A 23,732-nucleotide genomic window follows, 5' to 3' on the forward strand; every position below is an offset into this window, starting at 1 on the left:
CAAGTTCGTAGACACAGAGAACAGACTAGTGACGTCAGAAGCGAAGGGTGGAGGGACGGTGAATTGGGTAAAGGGGGTCAAAAGGTACACACTTCCAATCATAAAATAAGTAAGTCACAGGGATGTAATGTACAGCATGGGGACTGCAGTTAATAATACTATATTGCATATTTGAAAGTTGCTAAGAGAGTGGGTCTTAAAAGTTCTCATCACAAGAAAAAGAATTTATGACTATGCATGGGTGATCGATGTTAACTAGACGCACTATGGTGATCATTTCACAATATATATAAACGTCGTATCATTATGTTGTATGCCTGAAACTAATATAATATTATATGTCAATTATACCTCAACTAAAGACCAACCCAAACCAAACGAAAACCAACCAACCAAAAAAAAATTCCCGTGGGCTCTCCAGAGAAACCTGGATTTAAATCCTGCCTTTGCTGCAAGGGTGTAGGCATTTGGGAACATTACTTAGGTTCTGTTGGCCTCACTTTTCTCATCTGTAAAATGGGGATAAAATTGTACCCCTTGGTTTTGGGCTAAGAATTAGAGTAGGTAACATGTATTATGAAGTAACACGGGGTCTCGGCAGATGTTCTTTTATTTACCTTCCCCTTCAGGTACCAACTGTGTGATTCCTGACCCTTTGAGAAGCCTTGGAAAAGCAAAATGTGATAGTCTTCAGGGACATTTTAGGCACGCTATAATTTGCCACGTTCATTCTACTGAAATAATCCATTCAAGTCTTTTTTTTTTTTTTTTTTTTTTTACCACCGAAGAGTAGGTTCCTTGAAACCTGGATCGTATTATCCATTTTTTATGTCCCCAGTGTCAAACTCAGTGCCTGCCACACAGTAGGAATTCGATCAATGTGGAGCAGCTGAGCCACCAGGAAGAGCTTTTGAGCGTGGCTGATCAATGGTGCCTTTAGAAAAGCCAAGAGATGTGTGGGTTACCTGCACACGGAGCAAATGTTCCAGGATTTTCTGGACTTGTTTAATTTTTTTTTTTTAACGTTTATTCATTTTTGAGAGACAGAGAGAGACAGAGCATGAGCGGGGAAGGGGCAGAGAGAGGGAGACACAGAACCCAAAGCAGGCTCCAGGGCTCCGAGCTGTCAGCACAGAGCCCGACGTGGGGCTCGATCTCACAAACCGCGAGATCATGACCTGAGCCCAAGTCGGACGCTCAACCGACTGAGCCACCCGGGCGCCCCTAATGTTTATGTGAACATAGCATCTTCCTAGCTGGAGGCAGCATAGGGAAGAAGAGGTGGCTACACTGCCCGGGCTTAAATCCTTACTCTAGTACCTACTTGCTTGTGAAAACGTGGGGCAAGTTTCTTGAAATATTTGTGCCTTGGTTACCTCATGTTTGAAATGGGACCCCAGTGATACCAAGCACATAGGGCTGTTAAGAGAATTATAGGAGATAATGGGGGAACCCCCCCCCAAACACAGCCATTATATACCGTGTGCCCCACATTACTTATGCTAGAATAAAAGTCACTGCCTGTAAGTATCAGAACATGATGTAGGCTATGGGAAGGGGCCCGATCTGAGGCCAGAGGGCTTGCTCAGGAGTCATTGTGTTTGTAGGAGTACAGGCTTAGCTGCTGTAACAAAGATGTGCCCAAGCACCAAGGCAGAAGGTGGAAGTTGATCTCGTTCCCATGCAACAGGGCAGAGGTCAGCAGTTCAGGGCTGCCAGGTCAGTTCTGCAGCCTCAGTAAGGGCTTTCCATCTCTGTGTCTGGGGCACTGCTTCAGTTCTTGTCCTCTCCTTTCAGCCTTTCACTTCCATTAACATTACTCAGTCCTGTGACCATATCTGCCTCAAAGGAGGCTGGGAAATGTAGTCTTGAGCAAGGCAGCCATGTTGGCAGCTAAAATGTTACAGGACAGCAGGGTAGAAGAACAGAAATTGGGGGGACAACGGGCAGCCTGCCCTGGCCACTCAGGACCTCCTAAAAAGTACAACAGTGGCAGTTACCTCTCAAAAGGGCTCTTTGCTGGATTCCTGCAGCAGCCATGCATTGTACGAAGCCAACTCCCCACGAACCAGAGGGGAGTGTAGGAAATGATTCAGGCTCCCTGGCTGACTCAGACACTGAGCATCCTGGAGAGAAAAGTAGCCATACACCCATTTGGGGCTTTGGGTTTAGTTTATAATAATAATAATGACTTTGGCATAGAAAACTTCCTGAGGGTTAATGAATGACTGGCTGGATTAATAGCCCAAATCGCTGCCTGAAGTCTATCAACTCCTTCCAGCTTCATATTAATCTACAGGAAATTCTTTGTACACCCAGCTATTACGGCTTCAATCTCACAAAATAAAAATGAATGGATGCTTCTCTGGGACTTGGAAAAAAAAAAAAAAACCTGGCCACCATTGTGTGTGGCCACTATGCTATTATTATTTTCTTTCAGGCACATTTCCTGCATTTTCTTTGGTTCTCTTTCTGGCTTCAATTTGCTGCAGTGGGCAGCGGCCACGCCAGCAGCTGGCCGTTTAGATTAGCTTTAATCCCCCTTGCTATTTATAGTGCCCTCAGCAAACGTCATCGCACATGTGATTCCCTATTTAAATTTGTCTTCCCAGCTAGACTGGGAGCTCCATGAGGTCAGAGACAACCAGTAGACTCTGAGCTCTGCAGAGCCTGGCCACAGTGCCACTCAGTAACCATTTGTTGAATTCAACCCAATGGAATAGCTGCTGAATCTTAAGTAGGTTACCATCAGTCCAGTGGATTCCTCAAAGCAAACCTGGGGATCTCTGCATTTAGCTGGGTTTAAGGGAGTGTGTACTTTTAGCTCATCAAAATTTGATCAGCGTTTCCCAAGAGAACATCTTGAAACAGAAAGGCAAGGATGGAGAAGATGATGTCTAATGCCATCAAACTGTCACCTGTGAGAAGAAACCAGGGGTGTGCTAAAGTAACAGGTGATTTCTCCTGCTTGTAGGGACTCCCACTGCTTCCCTGGACTGAGAGTTCTCTGCCAGGGGATGTCAGTGATGAAATAAGCATGTTTCCCTCGGCAAAGTCCCCTGGTTTGGGGAATTAGACTTTATGGATGGCTCCGGATTTCCTCTGCCATGTTATTTAAACTCCTACCTTCTTGTCTGTGGGGCATACGGCCGGTTTCTGGGAGGACTTGCCAAGTGAAAGGTGTGAGCCCTGAGCAGAGATCTCACAAGAATGTCTTGTCACTGAGGCTCAATGAGCTGAGCGTTGTGGCTGCATCGGCAGGACCCCGTCTTGGTGGAGGATGGCCACCTGTGCCGTCAATAATCTTTTACTTTGATTTCTCACTGGCACCCCAAGGTGGGCTTCAGACAGCCCTCCTCAACCCCCTCCTTAACACAAGCCAGGCGAGTCCCAGCTACAGAGAATCCCTGGCATCTTTGGTGGCTTTCAAACCAGGGGTAAAGATTGAGTTAAAGAGACAGGAAGCCTGACACAGTGAGGGAGGTTTGGTAGGAATAGAATTAAGGGCTTAGAAAATGCTTGTTTCCTTCTGTTGTAGTTATAAGAGCTGATAAGGGGATTTCAGGGTTTTGGGGTGGGGGAGCCGTGGAAAAGAATGAGAGAGTTTAATCAACTAGAGGGACCTTCCCAACTTACATTTCCCAGTGTTTGTGGCATGAGAACTTTGCTTAAGGTAAAGGTGCCCAAAACGAAAAGAGAAGCTCCCCAACATGAAGCTTTGACATGCCCTCATCTTCTGACTGGGGGTCTTTGCTTTTATTTTTCTCTTTTCAACCCAGGATACCAAATGTGTTGCGACCCCTCAAATAATACAAAGGCATCGCGTCCAAGCAGGATGCATCTAACCAGACATGCATTTATATGTCAACATGTAGATTATTAAAGCAAGGCAAGGTCAACATTTCTGTATTAAAGGGAATAGGGTCTAGTGGAGTTTTCATATATAAAAACAACACTGCATAGTTACAGACTTTCACGATAAATTGTTTTCTCAGGAGATGATAAAGGGACAGATGCTCATAACTCGTCCATCAAGAGCTTTAAGAAAGTAAGAAAAGCCGGGGTGCCCGCGTGGCTCAGTGGGTTGAGCGTCCAACTTTGGCTCAGGCCATGATCTCATGGTTCATTGGTTTGAGCCCTACATCGGGCTCTGTGCTGACAGCTCAGAGCCCGGAGCCTGCTTTGGATTCTGTGTCTCCTTCTCGCTCTGCTCTCCCCCCTCCCCCACCTCACTCTGTCTGTCTCCCCCCCCCTCTCAAAAATAAACAAACACTAAAAAATTTAAAAAAAGAAAGTAAGAAAAGCTTCCGTCACCCCTTCAAGCCATAACGACCCATCAGATTTTGTAACCAGGAGCACTTGAGTCATTCCTTAACCTCTCTGAGCCTCAGATTCTTTGTTAAATGAAACAAGATCCCTTCCTAGTATACCTTTCTAGGGTTTTCGGAGGAGCTAAAAAAGAAAGGGAGAATTCAACACATGCCTGGTGAACAGGTCTCAAGAATGAGCTCTAGACAGGTGAGCAACGTCTCTTAATGACGTGCCGGCCTTCAGGTCTCCTTTTAGGAAAGGCATCCCCTGAACTTCAAGACCAGAGCCCTGGATTGTAAAGCCCTGGATTACATCTACTCCATTCACATTCTGTTAATTAGCAGGGCTCCCGAGGGACACTCCCCTTGTCTTTCACACCTTTCCGTAAGTCCAGCGCTCTAGGTGAGCAGGTGGGCACAACCAGATCAGCGTTCTGTCCTGCGGTGCAAAGACCACAACGTGACCAGAGAAAACAAAGCACAAAATTGCCTTTAACGACATCTTTAAAAATGACCTGTCTTAGCCCAAGTTTTATTTGGTGCTTCTCAGTTTCCCAATGGAGAGTTTGAGGAAGGGATCCAATTCAATGGTCCGTCTCTTTCTCGCACTTCCCTCTCCTTCGATGAATTTCAAATGGGGAATGATCACATCCCGAACGGTGGCAGTCTCGGAAGCCATGTGGTGTAACAGAAACCATGTGAGGTTTAGAAAAGGCCGGGGTGTGCATGCCAGCTCCACTCACCTGCCGAGTGGCACGCAGCCAGTGAGAGAAAACCTCTGTGCTCAATTTATCAGCTTCCTGTTGCCGCCGGAATATATTACCACAGACTCGTCTTGAAACAATACACAATACACGTTTCTTCTCTTATAATTCTAGAGGTCTGAAATCAACTTCACTGGGCCCAAATCATGGCAAGGCAGTGATTCCTCTGGGGACTGTAGGGTGAGTCTGTTTCCTTGGCTTTTCCAGCTTGCACGGCTGCATTCTTTCTATTTCTTGGTTCTTGGCCCCTTCCTCTGTCTTCAAAGCCAGCGGCATAGCGTCTTGCTTCAGTGGTTATGTTGCCTTCCTTCCCTCTGCCTCCCTCTTGTAAGAACATTTGTGATTGGATTTAGAGCCCATCCACATATTTCAGAGCAAGGATTCGTTTCAAGATCTTTATTTTTTTTTTTTTTAAATTTTTTTTTTTTCAACGTTTATTTATTTTCGGGACAGAGAGAGACAGAGCATGAACAGGGGAGGGGCAGAGAGAGAGGGAGACACAGAATCGGAAACAGGCTCCAGGCTCTGAGCCATCAGCCCAGAGCCCGACGCGGGGCTCGAACTCACGGACCGCGAGATCGTGACCTGGCTGAAGTCGGACGCTTAACCGACTGCGCCACCCAGGCGCCCCGTTTCAAGATCTTTAATCACATCTGCAAAGTCTGTTTGCCATGCTCCAGGGATTAGGGCATGGGCATCTTTGGGGGCCATTATTCTGCCTACCATATCCATCTATTTAGTAAAGATAGTAATCCCTATGCTAAAGGACACAATAATTGGAAAAAGTAATATTTGCGACTGTGCACAGAGTGGAAGCCAATAAATGTCACTGAGTCTGGAAAAGGGAGGAGTTGACCTCCCATTGGTAGGTTTCTACCCCCGATGGACCCAATGAAGAATGACAGAGCCAGAACTGACATGGTCTGGGGCATGCTGAGGGTCGTGGCTGTAGGTGCCAGTGGCCCTGGACACAGGATCACTTCAGGACAGACTCAGAGGAAAGCGGAAAGTGCTTTAATAAGGGGCTCGGACGCTCACAACCAGGGAAGACCAGGCTTTGTGACCTCCCTTGGAGCATGATATGGATTTGTGTCTCCCAAGTGGGAAGTTTATTATTTTACTGCTTCAATATCTGATAGTGTCTGGTTACCCCACTCATAATGCTAGGACGTGGCAGGCCAAACTCCCCCATCAAGAGTCTTTTTTTTTTTTTAACGTTTATTTATTTTTGAGAGAGAGAGAGAGAGAGAGAAGCAGAGCGCGAACAGGGGAGGGGCAGAGAGACAAGGAGACACAGATCTGAAGCAGGCTCCAGGCTCTGAGCTGTCAGCACAGAGCCCGACGAGGGGCTCAAACCCACAGACCTAAGATCATGACCTGAGCCAGATGCTTAACCAACTGAGCCACCCAGGCGCCCCCGCCCCTCCCCCGATCAAGAGTCTTAATGCATTTGGGGCCCAAGCTGCAGCCAGAGCTGCGAATATCATCTTCCTTTTGCTCGAGCTAGATTATCATCAGGCAATTGTGATGTTACACAGGAAGAGAAGACACACAGACATCTTTTGTTTTCTAGAAGGCGGTATGGTTATGTGCCCAGTGGGCTGTTAATCTTTACTTAATCCCTTTTCCCCACAAGGTTTTATCATTCTGGAAAATGAGATTATCCCCCAGCATCCTTGGGGCAGGGGGTGGGGGCCAGCGTGTGCAGTCACTTCCCTGGAACCATCATCACCCATCACTCTGGCCTCTGGGAGAGAGCTACCGGTGCTCGGGGGTGAAGGTGGGCTCCTGGCAGAAGAAGCCAGGAGAAGGGCAAGGCCAGAGAAGGGCTCTCCCGAGAAATGCTGCAGGCCTTCAAGGTCCAGCTGTGAGATGAGGAATGCACCTGTGCATTCACACCGCAGGAGCACGACTGATCCCCTTGCAGTCACTGTTAAAGAGTAATATGAAGCGACCGTCACAGTCTACCGCTCCTTGCCTTTCCAGGTGCTTTCTGAGACTTCCCTCTGAGTTGCCTAGTAATTCGGGGCGGGGGGGGGCGTGTATGTGCCTGAGATGTAACATAAGAGGACTTACTCTCCACTCTGCAGGAACGGGGCCCAGAGAGCTTGAGTGACTTCTCGGGTGCACAGCACAGGTGGCCAGCCTGCATCCAGGGCTCTCTGTTCATGACACCAAGAACCAGGAACTTGCCAGCTTCTGACCCTCTCTGATGAGTTTATTCATTCTGAAGACAGTCTTTTTCTGTTCCTCAGAACCATCCGGTTGAGGTAATTTGGTGACCAGCCACCCCAGTTTGCTCAGGACTGAGTGGTTTCCTGGGCTGGGGATTTCCAGTTCTAAAACTGGGAATGCCCTGGGCAAATTACGATGAGTTGATCACCCTATGTGAGGCCTTCCATTGACACACAGTCACCTGTCCAGAGGGGACTTCGTTAGGGGTTGGGGGCGTGAGGGGGAGGCATGGTTGTTTCTGGGCTTCTCCAGTGTCCCATCAATGCCCATTTGGGCAAATAGAGCCCCTGTAAGTTAAAAAATTTTTTTTCTTAATGTTTATTTATTATTGAGACAGAGAGAGACAGAGACAGAGCATGAGTGGGGGAGGGGTAGAAAGAGACACAGAATTGGAAGCAGGCTCCGGGCTCTGAGCTATCAGAACAGAGCCCGACAGGGGGTTCGAACCCTCGAACTGTGTGATCACGGCCTGAGCTGGAGTCAGACGCTCAACTGACTGAACCACCCAGGCACCCGAGTCCCTGTAAGTTTTTAGAACAGAGGGAATAAAAGGCAGGGTGTTGGGAGGGGGAAACTGAGAAGCCAAATAGAGGCCATTAAACAACTCAGAGATTAGTAATGACGGGCCCTGTGAGCACCTCCTGGCTGCCAGGACAAAGGACCCAGAGACAGAGGTCATCGGCAAAAAACTGGAGCCATGGAAGACCTGGCCACTGGTAGAGGCAGTGCTGCTGAACAGACGGAAGGAAATGCATAGGCTTGTGCCTATCTCTCGCCCTCTGGTCTCCTCCCGGGAGTTTCTCCTCTTCTTTGGAAGGCCCGGGGGTGGGGACTGGAAGCTAACGCCTGGCTCACCAGCTGGGCTGGAGAGCTTTCTAGTGTCCGGGTTTCCTGACCTGGGAAGAGAGAGGACTTCTTCACATGTCGGTTTCACTGCTGACACACGAGTTCGGAATCAATCCCCCGTGACAATCAGCACTTCGATCAAAGAAGCTCAGAATCATCAGACACTCAAGCTGAAAGGCATCTCCAAGATCATCCACCCAGAAGGGGACCAGAAGCCCCGACTGCTGACGGATGGATGGTGGTGCCAGTGTCAGGACCAGAATGGGTCCTTCTGGGGGCGCCTGGGTGGTGCGGTTGGTTAAGCATCTGACTCTTGATTTGGGTTCAGGTCATGATCTCACGGTAGTGAGATTGAGCCCCTCGTCGGGCTCAGTGCCGAATCTGGCGCCTGCTTGGGATTCTCTCTTTTTTCCTGTCTCTCCGCCTCTCCCCACCCTCTCAAAATAAATAAGCTTAAAAAAAAAAAAAAAGGGTAGGTCCTTCTTCTGCTCAGGGCAAGACAGCTTCCACCATAGGCGGCCTGTGCCCCCAGGCCCGCAGGGCCAGGAGGCCGTGGGCTGATGGAGTGAGCCAGACCGTGGCGACCTTCCACTGGCGACCGTGGGGACATCAGTGGACATCAGCGTGAGAGGCCTGCCAAAGGAGATTCATGGCTGTCCCTGCAAGTGCTTGTTGCAAGAGAAAGAAAGCTTTTTCAGGAAAACAAATATGGCTGGATGTTCTGATTCCGCCTTTATCCAGAATGACGACAGGACAGAACACCGAAAAATTCAGTGCTTTGATTTCATGGGATGGTGGGATTGGGAGTTTAAATACAAATTTAAACACCATTTGTCTATTTCGCCGTCCAATAACATTACGTTGCTTTAACAAACTGTGTGTAGATATAATACACATGATATGTGGGTTTATTCGACAAATATTTGCTGTGTTCCTACCATTCAGTCATTCCGTGAATGTTTATTTGATGCTTAATATTGAGCGAGGCAGGCACGGCTGGCTTTCTCTCCAAGCTTGCCATCTGTGTCCCAGGAACTGGAGTCGGGCACGGCATCTCCCTCTGCCTTCGTCCTCTCCCCACCCCCTTCTTTGATTCCCAAGCCCCACCAGTCTGAGAGGTACGAGCTACGCTGCGAACAGTGATGATGGTGACCTCTTCTGCTTTTGCCTGTCCATACTCTTGCATAATCTCCAACCCCTTTGCAAAGCTCACCTCCAGTTGTTTATTTATTCACTGCAACAAGAGGAACTTATTTTATTCCTCGTTAGCTGAATTTAATTCCCATTTTTTAATGCTGATTTATTTAGAGAGAGAGACCACGCGAGCAGGTGAGGGGCAGAGAGAGAGAGGGAGAGAGACACTCCCACGCAGTCTCCTTGCTGTCAGTGCAGAGCCAGATGCTGGGCTCAATCCCACAAACCGTGAGATCATGACCTGAGCAGACATCAAGAGTTGGACCCTCAACCGATTGAGCCACTCAGGCATCCCTTAACTCCTAGTTTGAATCCCCACCTTTCCATGTTATTTTAGGGTTCCCATGTTTCCCCTGGGGTTATACATGCTCCAGGGGCTTTGATGTGCCAAGATATGTGGGGGGGGGCATCCGATTCCTGGTGATATCCATGGAGATTCTGTGGTTGATGGTCCACATGGGTTGCTAAGCATCTCTCTTCTGCTGGGCGCTCTGTGCAGTCCATCACTGTGTGTTTCCTGTCCACATTCAGGTGCACAGGATCCCGCTACTGCTTCTGCTCCATGGTGGGGGCCAAGGGCACCTTCACCCAGCAGTTTTTCCTCCTCTGGGGTCTGGGTTCCCGCTGGGTGCTATCCATTTGTAACCGATCTATGTTTCTCTCCAAAACACACGCAGCTGCTCCCCTCCCCCTGCAGCTGCCACTCTGTGCCCTGCCTTCGTCATCTCCCACTTTCATGAATGCACACACTTTTTTTTCCCCCCTTTGGGTGGCGTTTTCTTCACTGATTACTGGGAGATTAGGTGATTAGGAACAATGTTGGATAAACAGATCCCCGAGGTTTCCCACCCTAGGGCACAGTGGACGGTGTCACGAGAGCGTCACCCTTGTTGCAAACCAGCACCTGCAACTGCAGATGTCCCCGTGACTTTTGGTTTTTCGCTCCGATCTGGAAACCCAGTTTGCCTTCACCGCACTTTACCAGAATATATTCCTCCTCTCCTGGTCCGTCACTGCGTGGACCTCGCTGGTTCAGCTCCGGCTGCCCTGGAGGATGGCTTCTTGCATGATCTCCTTGAGATCTGCCCAAGGCTCCTCCAAGTCCGTTGCTCATGTGTGAGGGAGCCTGGGCTTAGGTGGCTCCAAATTCGCTTCTGACGTGATGAAAATCCAGCCACTTTTTCACGTGAAGATATTCATCTTTCTTCAATTCTCATTCCTTCTTGCACCTCTTCCGTCTGGGTTATTCTACTTTTGCTTGTTGATACCGATCTGCCGGTGGTGAATGCTCTTGCTTTTTGTTTGTTTTCATGTCCCCAAATATCCATGCTTCACTGTCATTTTTGAAGGACATTGTCCATGGATAGAGGATCTATGGTTTTCTTTCGGCAGACTGAGCATTACACAAATGTCTGGCTTCCATTGTGGCTTTGGAGAAGTCAGTTGACTGAGTCTACAGCTTCTTCAAAAGCACTTTCTTTACTTCTCAGACTTTCTTTCCCTCCTTCCCTCCCTCCCCGCTTCCTTCCCTCCTTTCCTAGCTCCCTTCCTCCCTCTTTTGTTTTCTTCCTTCCTTCCTTTCTTTCTTTTCTTTTCTTTCTTTCTTTCTTTCTTTCTTTCTTTCTTTCTTTCTTTCTTTCTTTCTTTCTCTTCCTTCCTTCCCTCCCTCCCTCTCTGCTTTCCTTCCTTCCTTCCCTCCTTCTTTCCTTCCTTCCTTCCTCTTTTCTGAAAATAAGGATTTCTTTTTCATTGTCTTGCTTGGTTGGGATTAATTGGTCTTCTTGATTCTATGGATTCTTGAGTGTCTCTCATCAGTTCTGGAAAATTATACATCGTTATATATTCAATATTTTTTCTGTGACTTTCTGTTTTTTTATGCCTTCTGATACTTCAATTAAATGTATGTTAGGTTTATTCACTGTATATTCTATGACCCCCTCTTCTGTCTTTTTAATCTTTTTGTCTCCCCATACTAAAACCTTGATAACTTCTTCTGCTTTACTTTCAGCATACAAACTCTCCTCAGCTATGTCTAACACGCGGTCAAACTACCCACTGGGTCTTTAATTTTAACTAATGCATTTTTCACATCTAGACGTGCTTCTGAGCTCTTTTTAATATCAATTGTGACCCTTTCAATAAATTTCCTTGCAGAAATTTTCAAGCTTTTTGATTATTTCTTTGAATATCGTAGCCAGAATTGTTTTGGTCTATATCTAGTAATTCAAATATCTAAAATCTTTGTGGGTATTTCTTTTGTTTCTTGGCTCACACTCATGATATCATGTTTTCTTGTATGTCTGGTTGTATCTAAATAGTGCCAGCTCTAGTTATCTCTGGGCATGCCCAGAGAGCACACCACATGGGTTCATGAACATGGCCTTTCCACAGTGATCCACTCGGGTCTTCTTCTCCTGTCCTGATAGCCTTTAGTCACACTCAAGGAATGGCCTCTGTTATCTACAGAACTGTGTGAAATCATCTCATTTGTGTGTTTGTTGTGCCAAAACACTAAGGAGTCCTCAGAAGGCCAGAATGATTCTGGATCCTCTGAGGCTCTCAGAAAACTGAGGTCATCTCAGTGGTGGTGGCGGCGATGGGCCCCTAAGCTGCTTCGACCAGTGTTTTATATTTGGGATGAAAACAATTCCTTTTATTTTCACTTGTAGTTCGGGTGGCTTTATCCCATTGGGATAAATTCTGGTCACAAGGAGCAGAGTAGACTGTAAATATAAAGTTTTCTATTTTATATACATGTAAATATGTTTATATTTTATAATATAAAACACCTTTGATGATAGGAGTGATTTATTTTTTTGAGGGGGTGGCCAAGCTTGTTGGCCTAACTCTCTCTTTGTTTCAGGCACTCACCTGAGCTGCTTGGTCCACGCAAATTAGCTTGTGGGGACTTACGTCGTTCTCTGCCAGGTGTACTCAGACATACAAGGACGGGGGAGAGCCACAGCTTGTCTTTCTAAATCACCAGGAACCTGCTACACACACACACACACACACACACACACACACACTCACCTATTTTTGGCCTATGTGCCTTTAGGCTCTTTTTCAGGAAAGCACATGAATTCTCTCGAGTCCCCAGGTTTCACTTGGTAACTTTCCTACAGCACCCGCCGAAAGTCCCTGGTGCCCCCGTGCCAACCCCCGAGCATGGGGTGCCCAGGCCTGCCTTCTCTGCTTCCTGCTTCACTTCAGTGGCTTCTGAGACAGCTTGTGGGGAAGGGCTCCGAGTCACCCACGGCACCCTTCCCAACCCTGGGCACTTTATGTCCCAACCCCGGGAACTGCTCCCAGAAAAGTTTCATTCTCTGTGCCCTTCCCTTGAGACCCGGGCTCGGCCTTCCTGAAGATGGAGATTATCCACTTTATTGACAGGATGGGACTCCATCATTCTAATATCATCTGAATGCCTGAGGGATTACATCTTACGCCCTTGTGAGAAACACAGCCTCTTGTCATGATGTTGCTGTGAATAATGCAGTTTTGAGTTGAAGTTCCGTATTCCAAGAACCAGTAAATTTCCTTAGTCTTCTGTATTCCCTCCCCTCCCCTGTTAAATTTGGGTTTAGCAAGTCATGAATCATTGTGGTTTTACTCCTGGGTAGAAGGGGCTATTTTTTTTTTTTTTTCGCCGTTATTTCATTACCAACTGATGAGAGAATTAAAAAGGAATCTGATTAATTAAAAGCTTGACGTGGACTTAAAATCTCAAAAAGCTTGAAGACAGGATGAACTACAACTATTCAAATTTGCTAGAATGCTCAAGTAGGAAGGGACCTGTGGGACACCAGCCTGGTCCTTTTATAGGACCAGAAAAAAATATCTGAGGCCCAGAGAGGGAAAGTGGTTTGCCTGAGGTCACACAGCAGGCAATTGGTGGACTGGTGCTAGAGTCCAGGTGTCCTGACCCCAGACCAGCAGCCTCACTCATGGTTGGAGAAAATGGAAGAACAGCTTGTGTTTCTTTTCTCTTTTCTTTTCTTTTTCTTTTTTTTTTTTCCATTGATTTATTTTTGAGAGGCAGAGAGAGACCGAACACGAGCAGGGGTGGGGCAGAGAGAGGGAAACACAGAATCGGAAGCAGGCTCCCCCGATGCGGGACTGAAACTCACAAGCTGCCAGATCATGACCTGAGCCGAAGTCGGACACAACGGACTGAGCCACCCAGGCGCCCCTGCGTTTCCATTTTTGTATCTACCAGGACAAAGATCTTTACTCTGCGAACATCTGGCATTGCGTATTTCGTAATTATTTCCGCTAAGAACTCACAGGATCTTTTTTATTTATTTATTTATTTATTTATTTATTTTTTTTTTTTTTTCAACGTTTATTTATTTTTGGGACAGAGAGAGACAGAGCATGAATGGGGGAGGGGCAGAGAGAGAGGGAGACACAGAATCTGAAACAGGCTCCAGGCTCTGAGCCATCAGCCCAGAGCCCGACGCGGGGCTCGAACTCACAGACCTCGAGATCGTGACCTGGCTGAAGTCGGACGCTTAACCGAAGAACTCACAGGATCTTGCATATAGGATTCCATTATTTGCCATCTCAGTCTTTGAGGCATCTGAAGGGATCCCATCGTCCAGGGAGGAAATGGGATGTATTGGGCAGAAAGTAGGTGACTCAAGGCTCCTGGGGACCCTGCCCTCATCTTCTGGTGCATTGCAAGGCTCACATTCGTTCTTTCAAGTCATTCCACAGACACCGTATTTACCGGGCACCTACTATGTGCCAAGAGTTGGAGATAGAGTGGTGAGCGAAGCTGGAAAAGCCCCTGCCTTCACAAAGGGGAGAGAAACAATAGACAAGCAAACAATAGCACTTGTAACAGAACCGGCACGTGTGGGAAGAGCCACAAAGAAAAATAAAATGAAAGAGGTTGCTATTTTAGAAAGGGTAGTTAGGGGAGGTCTCCCTCCGCAGAGGTCTGTGGCAGTTGGTGGGTAAGTCCTGAGCACATCTGGAGGAAGAACATTCCAGGTAGAGGGACCCGTGTCAGCTGGAAGGCCGGAAGCATTAGAGCGGAGGGAGGAGGGGGGCAGGGCGGTAGGGAATGAGGTCAGAGGTGGGGTTGGGCCAGGTCAAGTTGGTGAGCAGAGAACGCGGGAGAGGTTGGATCTGAAACACGAATAACATAAAACTTACCATCTTAACCGTTAAAAAAAATTTTTTTAATATGTATTTATTTTTGAGAGACAGAGAGAAACAGAGCATGAGAAGGGGAGGGGCAGAGAGTAAAGGAGACACAGAATCAGAAGCAGGCTCCAGGCTCTGAGCTGTCAGCACAGAGCCCCATGTGGGGCTTGAACCCATGAAGCACAAGATCATGACCTGAGCCGAAGTCAAATGCTTAACCGATTGAGCCACCCACGGGCCCCAGTTCAGTAGGACATTCACATTGTTGTGCAACCAATCTCCATAACTCTTTTGATCTTACAAAAGTAGAACTCTGTCCCCATGAAACAGCACCTCCCTACCCACCTCCCCCAACCCCAGCCCCTGGGGACCAGCATTCTACTTTCTGTCTCCACGGATTTGACCCCTCTAGAGTCACGTACCTCAGATGTGTGAAATCGTTCTGTATTTTCCTTCGGTGTCTGGCTTTCCCCGCCCCCCCTCCCTTAGCATAATATCCTCAAGATCCATCTATGTTGTAGCATGTTTCCAAATTTCCTTCCTTCTTGAGGCTGAGTAACGTTTCACCGTATGTGTTCGCCACATTTCGCTTATCCCTTTATCTGTTGAGGGACACTTAGATCGTTACTTTCATCTCTCGGCTAGAATGAAAAACACTCCTGTGAACATGGCGTGCAAATATCTCTTTGAGATCCTGCTTTAAGTCTTTTGGGTATGTACCCAGAAGTAGAGTTGCTGGATCATACATTAATTCTTTAAAAAAATTTTTTTTGAGAAACCACCGTACTGCTTTCCATCGTTGCTGCGACAGTTTGCATTCCCCGCCAGCCATGCGCCAGGGTTCCAATGACCTCACGTGCTTTCCAGCCCTTGTCATTTCCTGATTTGTGTGGTAGTAGCCATCCTGAGTTTTGGGTGTGAGGTGGTTTCTCATGTGGCTTCGATTTGCAGGTGTTGGATTTTATTCTAAGAACGGAAGGGAGCATTCAGAGGATTGGGGTGGGGGTGGGGTCTCGGAAAGATCCCATTGGTGGCCCTTGTGGAGAACAGATGGTGAGAGACCCCGAGATGCATTGGGAGGGGCTGGTCACTTGGATGAGGGTGAGAGCAGAGGAGGTAGGGAGTTGTCAGGTCTGGCTGCATTTTGCAGGTAGAGTTGACAGGTTTTGAAAATGGATTGGATGTGAAGTTTGAGAGAAAGAGAGGCGTCTAGGATGACTACAGAGTTTTGGCCTGATAACGGTGACTCCATTAACTGAGATGGGGACCGGTGGAAGGGGATTGGTTTCACCTAGGGAAGGGAAATCAAAACTTGTATTCAAAGTATGTCACATTTGTAAAGCTACACGTTAGAGATTCAAGTGGACGTAGGTGGAGGTATCTGAAGTTCAGAGGGAGAGAAGGCTAGGCTGGAGATGGGGATTCAGGGGTCCTTTTGTGTACTCGGTGCGTTCAGCCGTGGGGACCCAATGAGGTTGCTGAAGGACAGGGTAGCAAACTATGGCCCCTGGGCCAAATCTAGCCTTCTGCTTGGTTTTGTACCTAGTTTTCATTTTGGGGCAGAAAAAGAATAGTTTTTCACATTTTTGAATGTTGGAATTTCTTTTATGTTTATTTATTTTTGAGAGAAAGGTAGAGACAGAGCATGAGCGGGGGAGGGGCAGAAAGAGAGGGAGACACAGAATCCGAAGCAGGCTCCAGGCTCCCAGCTGTCAGCGCAGAGCCCCATGTGGGGCTCGAACCCACAAACGGTGAGATCATGACCTGACCTAGCCGAAGTCAGACACTTAAGGGACTGAGCCACCCAGACGCCCCTGGAAAATTTTTTTTTTTTAATTTTTTTTTTCAACGTTTTTATTTATTTTTGGGACAGAGAGAGACAGAGCATGAACGGGGGAGGGGCAGAGAGAGAGGGAGACACAGAATCGGAAACAGGCTCCAGGCTCTGAGCCATCAGCCCAGAGCCCGACGCGGGGCTCGAACTCACGGACCGCGAGATCGTGACCTGGCTGAAGTCGGACGCTTAACCGACTGCGCCACCCAGGCGCCCCTGGAAAATTTTTTTAAAGAATGTTTTGGGGGCTCCTGAGTGGCTCAGTTGGTTAAACATCCAACTCTTGATTTCGGCTCAGGTCATGATCTCACGGTTCGTGAGTTCAAGCCCCGTGTCGGGCTCTGCACTGACAGTGTGGATGGTGCTTGGGATTCTCTCTCTCCCTCTCTCTTTCTCTGTCCCTGCCCCCCCTCTCAAAACAGATAAATAAACACTTAAAAAATAATGTTTTGTGATATGCAAATGCATGACAATGCATGCAAATGATATGAAAATTCAAATTTCAGTGTCCACAAATAAGGTTTTACAAGAACCCAGCCATGCTCATTCTTTTACGTATTGTCTATGGCTGCTTTCCTGTCCTAAGCACCGAGGAAGGGACGGAAGAGAGAGAAGAGGTGCCAGGATTGAGGCCTGGGCAGGGCCTGTCGAAGATGGTGCCCGCTCCGTGAGCAACCAGGTGCAGGGACCCAGCAGACCGGCTTGCCTCCCGTCCCCAGGCCAGCTTAGCACCTTGTGGATGGTGAAGTCAGGGGGACCCATAGCAGGCACATCCATTAGATGGAGCCGTGTAAACCAGAGGACGTTCAATCGTATTTTCCTTACCGTGTTAATTTCCTGGGGCTGCTATAACAAATGACTACCGACTGGGGGTCGAACAATGGCTATTTATTCTCTCATTGTTCTGGAGGATGTAAGTCTAAAGTCAGCAGGGCCATGGTCCAGACAAAGGCTCAAGGGAAGGATCTTTTTCTGCTTCTTCCCAGTTTCCGATGGCTGGCTGCAGTCTTTGGCGTCCTACTGCTGGTTACCTGCATCACTCTAGCCTCGGCCTCTGTCTGCCCATGCCTTCTTCCTGTGTCTAAATTTCCCTCCTCTTCTAAGGACACCAGTCACTGGACGAGGGCCCACCCTAATCCAGTATGACCCCATTTTAACTTGATGGCATTTGCACAGACCCTGTTTCCAAATCACCTGTCACATTCACGGCTTCAGGGGTTAGGACTCGAATGTGTTTTTAGGGGAGACAAAATTCTGTCCACACACTGGCACACACAGATATCACCTGGTTCAATCTAAGAGCGCTTAGGCCCTTGGGTTGTTTTTGGTTTTGTTTTTATAATTTTTTAAAAATATGTATTTTTGAGAGAGACAGCGAGAGCGAGTGGGGGAGGGGCAGAGAGAGCGAGACATACGATCTGAAGCGGGCTCTGCGTTGGACACTTAAGCAACTGAGCCACCCAGGTGCCCCGAGGTTTTCTTTGAGAGGACACATCCAAGTGACTATGCTTAGGGAAAGAAAAAAGAAAAAAATCCCCAGTATTGGTTTTAAGACCCTGAGCTGTACTTTCTTTCCTAGCACTCCCCCACTGCCTGTGAGCGTGCCGGCTCCCGCCCCATGGGCAGATTTGGAGATAGAGAAACACCAGTTCCTCTGACGTCACCACTGAGCTCAGGCAACTGGGCTGTGAGCTTGGGCAGAGGTTCTCTGCCCGGGATTTGGAGGCACGGGGACTGAGATGCCACGTCAGGAGGCTGTGCGACCTTTGACAAGTCAGCGCCCCTTGTCCCTCTGAGTCAGTTTCTTCTCCCATAGGAGGGAAGGGTCATGGTCCCATCTCTTACAGGGTGCACGCGCGCAGACGCAGAGAACCCCCGGGGACTTGTACCTGGCAAGCTAAGGGATTTTACTGGATTGTGATTCGGTGGGAGCTCCTGGGCGCTGTCCTGCTTTGGCACCGGTCTCTCCAGAGTGGAGCCTGAAAACGTGATGCTGTTTCCCGGCGAGGCAAGTCTGACGTCACATCATGACTCACCGCTCGAAACGTGCCATTTAATCTGTTGTGGATCAAATTTTGTGAATTTGGAAAGTGGCTGGATAACTTTTCTTCGTGTCTCTCTCTTTTTTTTTTTTTTCTGTTCCTGCTTGTGGTGAAATACACACAACATGAACTTCATTGTTGTGAGCATTTCAAAGTGGATAATTCAGGGGCATGAAGTACACGCTGAACGTGGACTTAATTTTTCAGAATTTGTTATCACCCCTAACAGAAGTGCGACACCCATCAAGCAGCAGTCACTCACCACTGCTATCACCCACAGCCTCGGGCCACCACAGATCTTTCTGTCTCTATGGATTTGTGGGTTCTGAACATTACACATAAATGGAATCCTACCCCATGTGGCTTCTTCCACTTTGCGTAATGATTTCAAGGTTCGCTCATATCATATCGCCTATCAGTCCTTCCCTCCTCTTTGTGGCCAAACAATATTCCATTGTGTGGATCTGCCACATTGTATTTATCTATTCACTTGTTGATAGACCTGTGGGTTCTTTCCACCTTTTGGCTGTTGTGAACGGTGCTTCCATGAACAATCCCGTATAAATTTTTGTTCAAACACCTGCTTTCGTGTCTTTTGGGTATAAACCCCGTGGTGGAATTGCCGGGTTCAACTCTGGGTTGAACTTGATGAACTGCCAAACCATTTTCCACAGCCGCTGCACCTGTTTGCAGCCCCAGCAGCAGTGTGTGAGGCTTTCGCTTTCTCCCGAACAATGTTGTTGCACTTGGTTTATTAGATGCAATAACCCCTCCTGGGTCAGGTCCGGGGCGGCCTGGGCCAGCCGGCTGCTTGCTCTCTGTCGTTTTTGCTGTGGCCAGAGACCCTGGGAGCAGGCAGCAGCCCACCCGCTCTGATTCCCTCAGAGTGGATCGCTCCGGTGGGTCACTCACGGCCACTTATTCAAGAAGGTCTTCCAGAACCATAGGGCTGACCCTGGCAGTGAGGACACTGGGTGCAGCTGTCCAGACCCTCTGGGGCAGTCACGGGAGCAGAGGATGACAGTGGTGACAGTCCCCATGTTTCCTGGACTTTGACCTGAATCAAGTGTCCTTTTCCACTGCCTCCTGCCTGGCTCTGCTGGCCGAGAAGTCAAGTTGAGGAGTCAGTTGGGGCTCTGTTTGCTCCCACCCACATCTTCTGGCGATTCTGTACTCTGCTGTGATGGGCCTGCTGGTCCCTCTGGGTTGGATTTTCTCTTGTCCTGGACACCCTCCTCCCTGTCCCCCACCCCAACCCCCCGCCACCCTGCTCTAGCTGTGCACAGTGCGCTCTTACAGCCCTTTGGTTTTTGTTTTCGTTTTAAAACAAAAATTTTTTTAAGCTTATTCATTTATTTTGAGAGAGAGAGAGAGCACGAGCAGGGGAGGGACAGAGAGAGAGGCAGACAGAGAATCCCAAGCAGGCTGCACACTGGTCAGTGCGGAGCCGGAGGCGGGGCTTGAACTCATGAACTGCGAGATCATGACCTGAGCCAAAATCGAGAGTCGGATGCTTAACCCAGTGAGCAACCCAGGTGCCCCAGAGCTCTTTGGTTTTTAAGGAACATTCCACCGTACCTTAGAAAAGAAGAGGCATCCCAGTTTATAGTCAGACAATCGGCCGTGAGTTCATAACTTACATGTTACCCGCAGTAACTCATTTATATGCAAACAACTGGATCGAATTATCTAAGTAAATATATCATTTATTCTCAGTGTTCTAGAGTTCTGGGGAGAATGTGAGGTCAAAGGATCCCTCAGTCTGCTGGTTGACCTTGGGCCCTCAGCGGCATTTCCTCTCCTCTTGCCCAGTTGAACTGCACTTCTAGATGTAGTTATGAGAAAGTTGGTGAGAATTTGTACCTGGATGCCTCCTTAACATGGCAGCGTTTTTCTCCCCGGGAAAGAGTGGAGCACCCCCCCGCCCACATCACAGTTGCCTTGGAGACAAAACAGCCCCCTGCCCTTCCTGGTGGGATGTCCTTTGAGAACACCATCCATTCTGGAAGTGGAGGCCTGGCCCACAGCACCTTTGGGACTGGGGGCCTGCCTCAGGGGGAGGCTGAGGAGACAGTGACGCATGACAAGCATCATCTGGGACTGGGGAATGTGGCGGGAGCGTGTTTCTGGTGCCCGGATGCGTTCTGCTTTGGGTTTGTCGTTCTTCATGAGCTATTTCAGGAAATGATGTTTTCAAAAACAAAGTTGTCCCTGGCCCAGCGGCACCGGGTCATTCCATGCAAACAGTGCCCATGGGCCGAGGGAAGGCCCAAAATATGCAGGTGCATGAACGATACCACTTGGCACGTGAGGCTGCATAATGTTTGCGGGCCTTTGCCTAGAAGTTCTGGTGCGAGCGTGGCTGTCTGCTCAGGAAGCAGCCGCCAGGCCTGGCTTTTGGCCTTTGCGTCACCGCTAGGGTCTGTGCTGAGCTCAAGAATCCGAAGGCAAAGGACACATTGCTAGTGCCACTCGGATCCCCCAAATGTGTGCACGTCATTTTTGTGTCAATTCTGTTTCCATCTCTGAGGCCCTGTTCTGGGCTCGGCAGGGACTCCACACAGTATTTTTTATTTAAAGAAATTAATCTGGGGAAGGGAAGCGGCATAAATAGAGGAAGGGTCAGTGTAATACTCGGTTTTTACTTTTTGTGCGTGTGGTCCTGTCTCACCAGCTTTTGTTTTCAGCCAACGAAGACGATAGATGGCTGTTTTTTGCTGCGTGGTGCAGAACTGAACTGCTTGCTAAGGAAATGTCAGCTCACCTCAACCTCAAGGTTGACATTCGGCATTGGGGTTTAGGGGCAGGAGGAAGAGGCAAAGGGAATGGAGGGGAACTTCGGAAGGACTGACATTTTTTTCCTTCTCTCTCCTTAGTTCTCTGCTCTAGGCCAACGGGAAGGCAAATAAAAGGAGTCTGCCTTGATGGGCCCTGGGGGCAGGGCAGGTAGGGCCAAGTGACTTGAAGTCTCTGCGTTGGCCCGGGGCCACAAGCCCCCTCCGCTGCTCCCGATCCTGCCCCTGACACACACAGCATGTCCTCTCCGCATGTCACACACATGCACACATCCCATACACAAACCACACACACACACACACACACACACACTGTCACACACACACCCCACATACCCTGTGGGTTGTGCAGGGAGTTCTTCAGAAAAGCTCACATTCCTGGAAGAACAGACTGGATATGTGTTTCCCAGGGTTCCCCTCACGCAGTCACCAGTTACATTTCTGGCAAACACGGTGAACCCTAGAGTAGGATTTACAAGCTGCATCAGTTTGCTAGGGCTCTGTAACAAACTGAGTGGCTAAAACAACAGAAGTTGATCATCTCAGCTCCAGGGGCCAGAGATCTGAGGTCAGGGCGTCAGCAGGTAGGTTCCTTCTGAGGCTGTGAGGGAGCGTCTGCTCCCGGCCTCTCCTCTGGCTTCTGGTGGTTTGCCGGCCATCCTTGGAGTCCCTTGGCTTGTAGACGCAGCACCCCAGTCTCTGCCCTCGTCGTCACATGCCTTGCTCCCAGTGTGCATGTCTGTGTCCAAACTTCCCCTTTTTATGAGGACACAAGTCATATTGGATTAGGGCCCGCCCTACCCGAGGGTGACTTCATCCTAACCAACTACATCTGCAATGACCCTATTTCCAAACAAGGCCACATTCTGAGGTCCTGGGGGTTAGAAACTCCAGCACATGAAGTTGGGGGGACACCATTCAGCCTGGAACAGCAGGCTTACGGGTGCTTACCTGCTGAGTAGGGCTCACTGCTCTCTGGGGCTTTGGACTCTAGAATCAAGACTTAGTTTGGGCTTTTGGACTACATGCCTTGGGGACCAAACAAAATGCCTAGGATTTTGAGCAGGTTAGACGCTCATCATTATGAGCAATGCAAAGACAAGCAAAAACCTGTGTGTCCCTGGGTCCTCAAGAAATGTATAGCCTGGTCATAACCAAACTTGACAATCCCCCAAGGCATCGTAGCGGGCAGAGCTTTGCTATGCTTATTATCCGTTCAAAGCCTCACAACTAACAACCTTGAGAGGCAGGTTGGCAAGAGCTCTTATCCCTACATCCAATAAGAAGTAACTTGTGCAAATATCATGCTATTAGTTGGAATCAGAAGTTGGGTCGTCAGAAGACGCTGTGCTTGGCTCTCTGAGGAGGTGGGGCCAGACATATGGGGGTGAAGATGTTCATGGGGTTCACTTTTGGGGGACCCAGAAAGACTTCATGAAGGATGTGGCATCTGAGAAAGGCCTTAGCTAAAACCCGAGGGAGAATTAGAAGGTTTCGAATTGTAGGTGACGATTATGTGCAAAGGGCTGTTAACTAGAAGGGTCTCTGAGCCCAGGGTGCACCCAAGCTGCACAGCCCTTGGGTGACATGGTTTCCTCACCAGATCTGTATCACCCGTCACCACAGTCTGAATGTTTGTGCTGCCCCCACATTCATATGTTCAAATGCTATTGGCCAATTTGACGGCATTGGGAGGCGGGGCCTTAGCCAGGTGATTAGGTCACGAGGATGGGGCCTTCATGAATGGGATTAGTGCCCTTACATGAGAGACCCCCGTGAGCTCCCTTGCCCTTTCCACTGAGAAGTCTGCAGCCCACCAGAGAGCCCTCGCCTGACCATGCTCACACCCTGATCTTGGCCTCCATCCTCCATAACTGTGAGAAAAAAGCTTCTGTTGGTCTGTTGTTGATGAGCCACCCAGTCTGGTATTTTGTCACGCTAGCCCAGATGGATTAAGGCACCCATTGTCACCTGTGTCCTACTCATTTTCTCCAGCTCCACGCCATCTGTTCAAAAATAGAAACGCTTACAGCTTTCTCTCCACTGGGGCTCAAGTCCAGCCCTTGAGACCAGGAGAACCAATCGTCTACACCCTCCACCCTCAACAAAATTCTCCCCACAGCCTTGGCACGTATCGGTTAATGCAACTTCCATCTCCGATGGAAGAGCTCGGTGCTGCTCCCCATTGCTTCCCCATGCCTCATCTCGTCTGCTTCTGAGAAGAGCTTCCTTCTGGGCGGGGCAGATCCTGCTGTTGCCATTACAGAGTGGTGGCAAGGAGCCCGTGTGACTTGCCCACGGCCCCACAGTTGGCAAGCCTGTGTGAGACTGAGCTTTCCTGCATTCAAGCTCGGGTCTCACTTCCCTGTGTGGTGTGGCCTCTGGGCGGAGGTAACTTCTCGAGAGATTATGCATCCGATGTCCTTGCAGAAGAAGCCTCCATGGAGGCCGCTGGATTTGCAGAATGACAGAGAGAGGGCTGGCTCTGCAAAGAACATGGGAATTTCCAGGAGGATAGGGATCTGCATTTCTCCCAGGAGTGATTTCTCTGGGGGAGA

At 48.7% G+C, this 23,732-nt stretch overlaps 1 long non-coding RNA gene across 1 annotated transcript in view; it reads left to right on the top strand.

The window, feature by feature from the left end:
• The window catches only part of LOC124526800 (uncharacterized), a 31,488-nt gene extending 12,530 nt beyond the window's left edge, over positions 1-18,958 (top strand). Inside the window, exon 2 of the long non-coding RNA XR_006965743.1 lies at positions 18,185-18,958. This is a non-coding gene — a long non-coding RNA (uncharacterized LOC124526800). The remainder of the gene's footprint in view (positions 1-18,184) is intronic.
• Positions 18,959-23,732: the final 4,774 nt, after the last annotated feature.

This window comes from Lynx rufus, unplaced genomic scaffold, assembly GCF_022079265.1.
Source record: "Lynx rufus isolate CCGP_SWC_20201006 ecotype Redwood Valley unplaced genomic scaffold, mLynRuf1.p SCAF_5, whole genome shotgun sequence".
NCBI classification, from domain to species: Eukaryota; Metazoa; Chordata; class Mammalia; order Carnivora; family Felidae; genus Lynx; species Lynx rufus.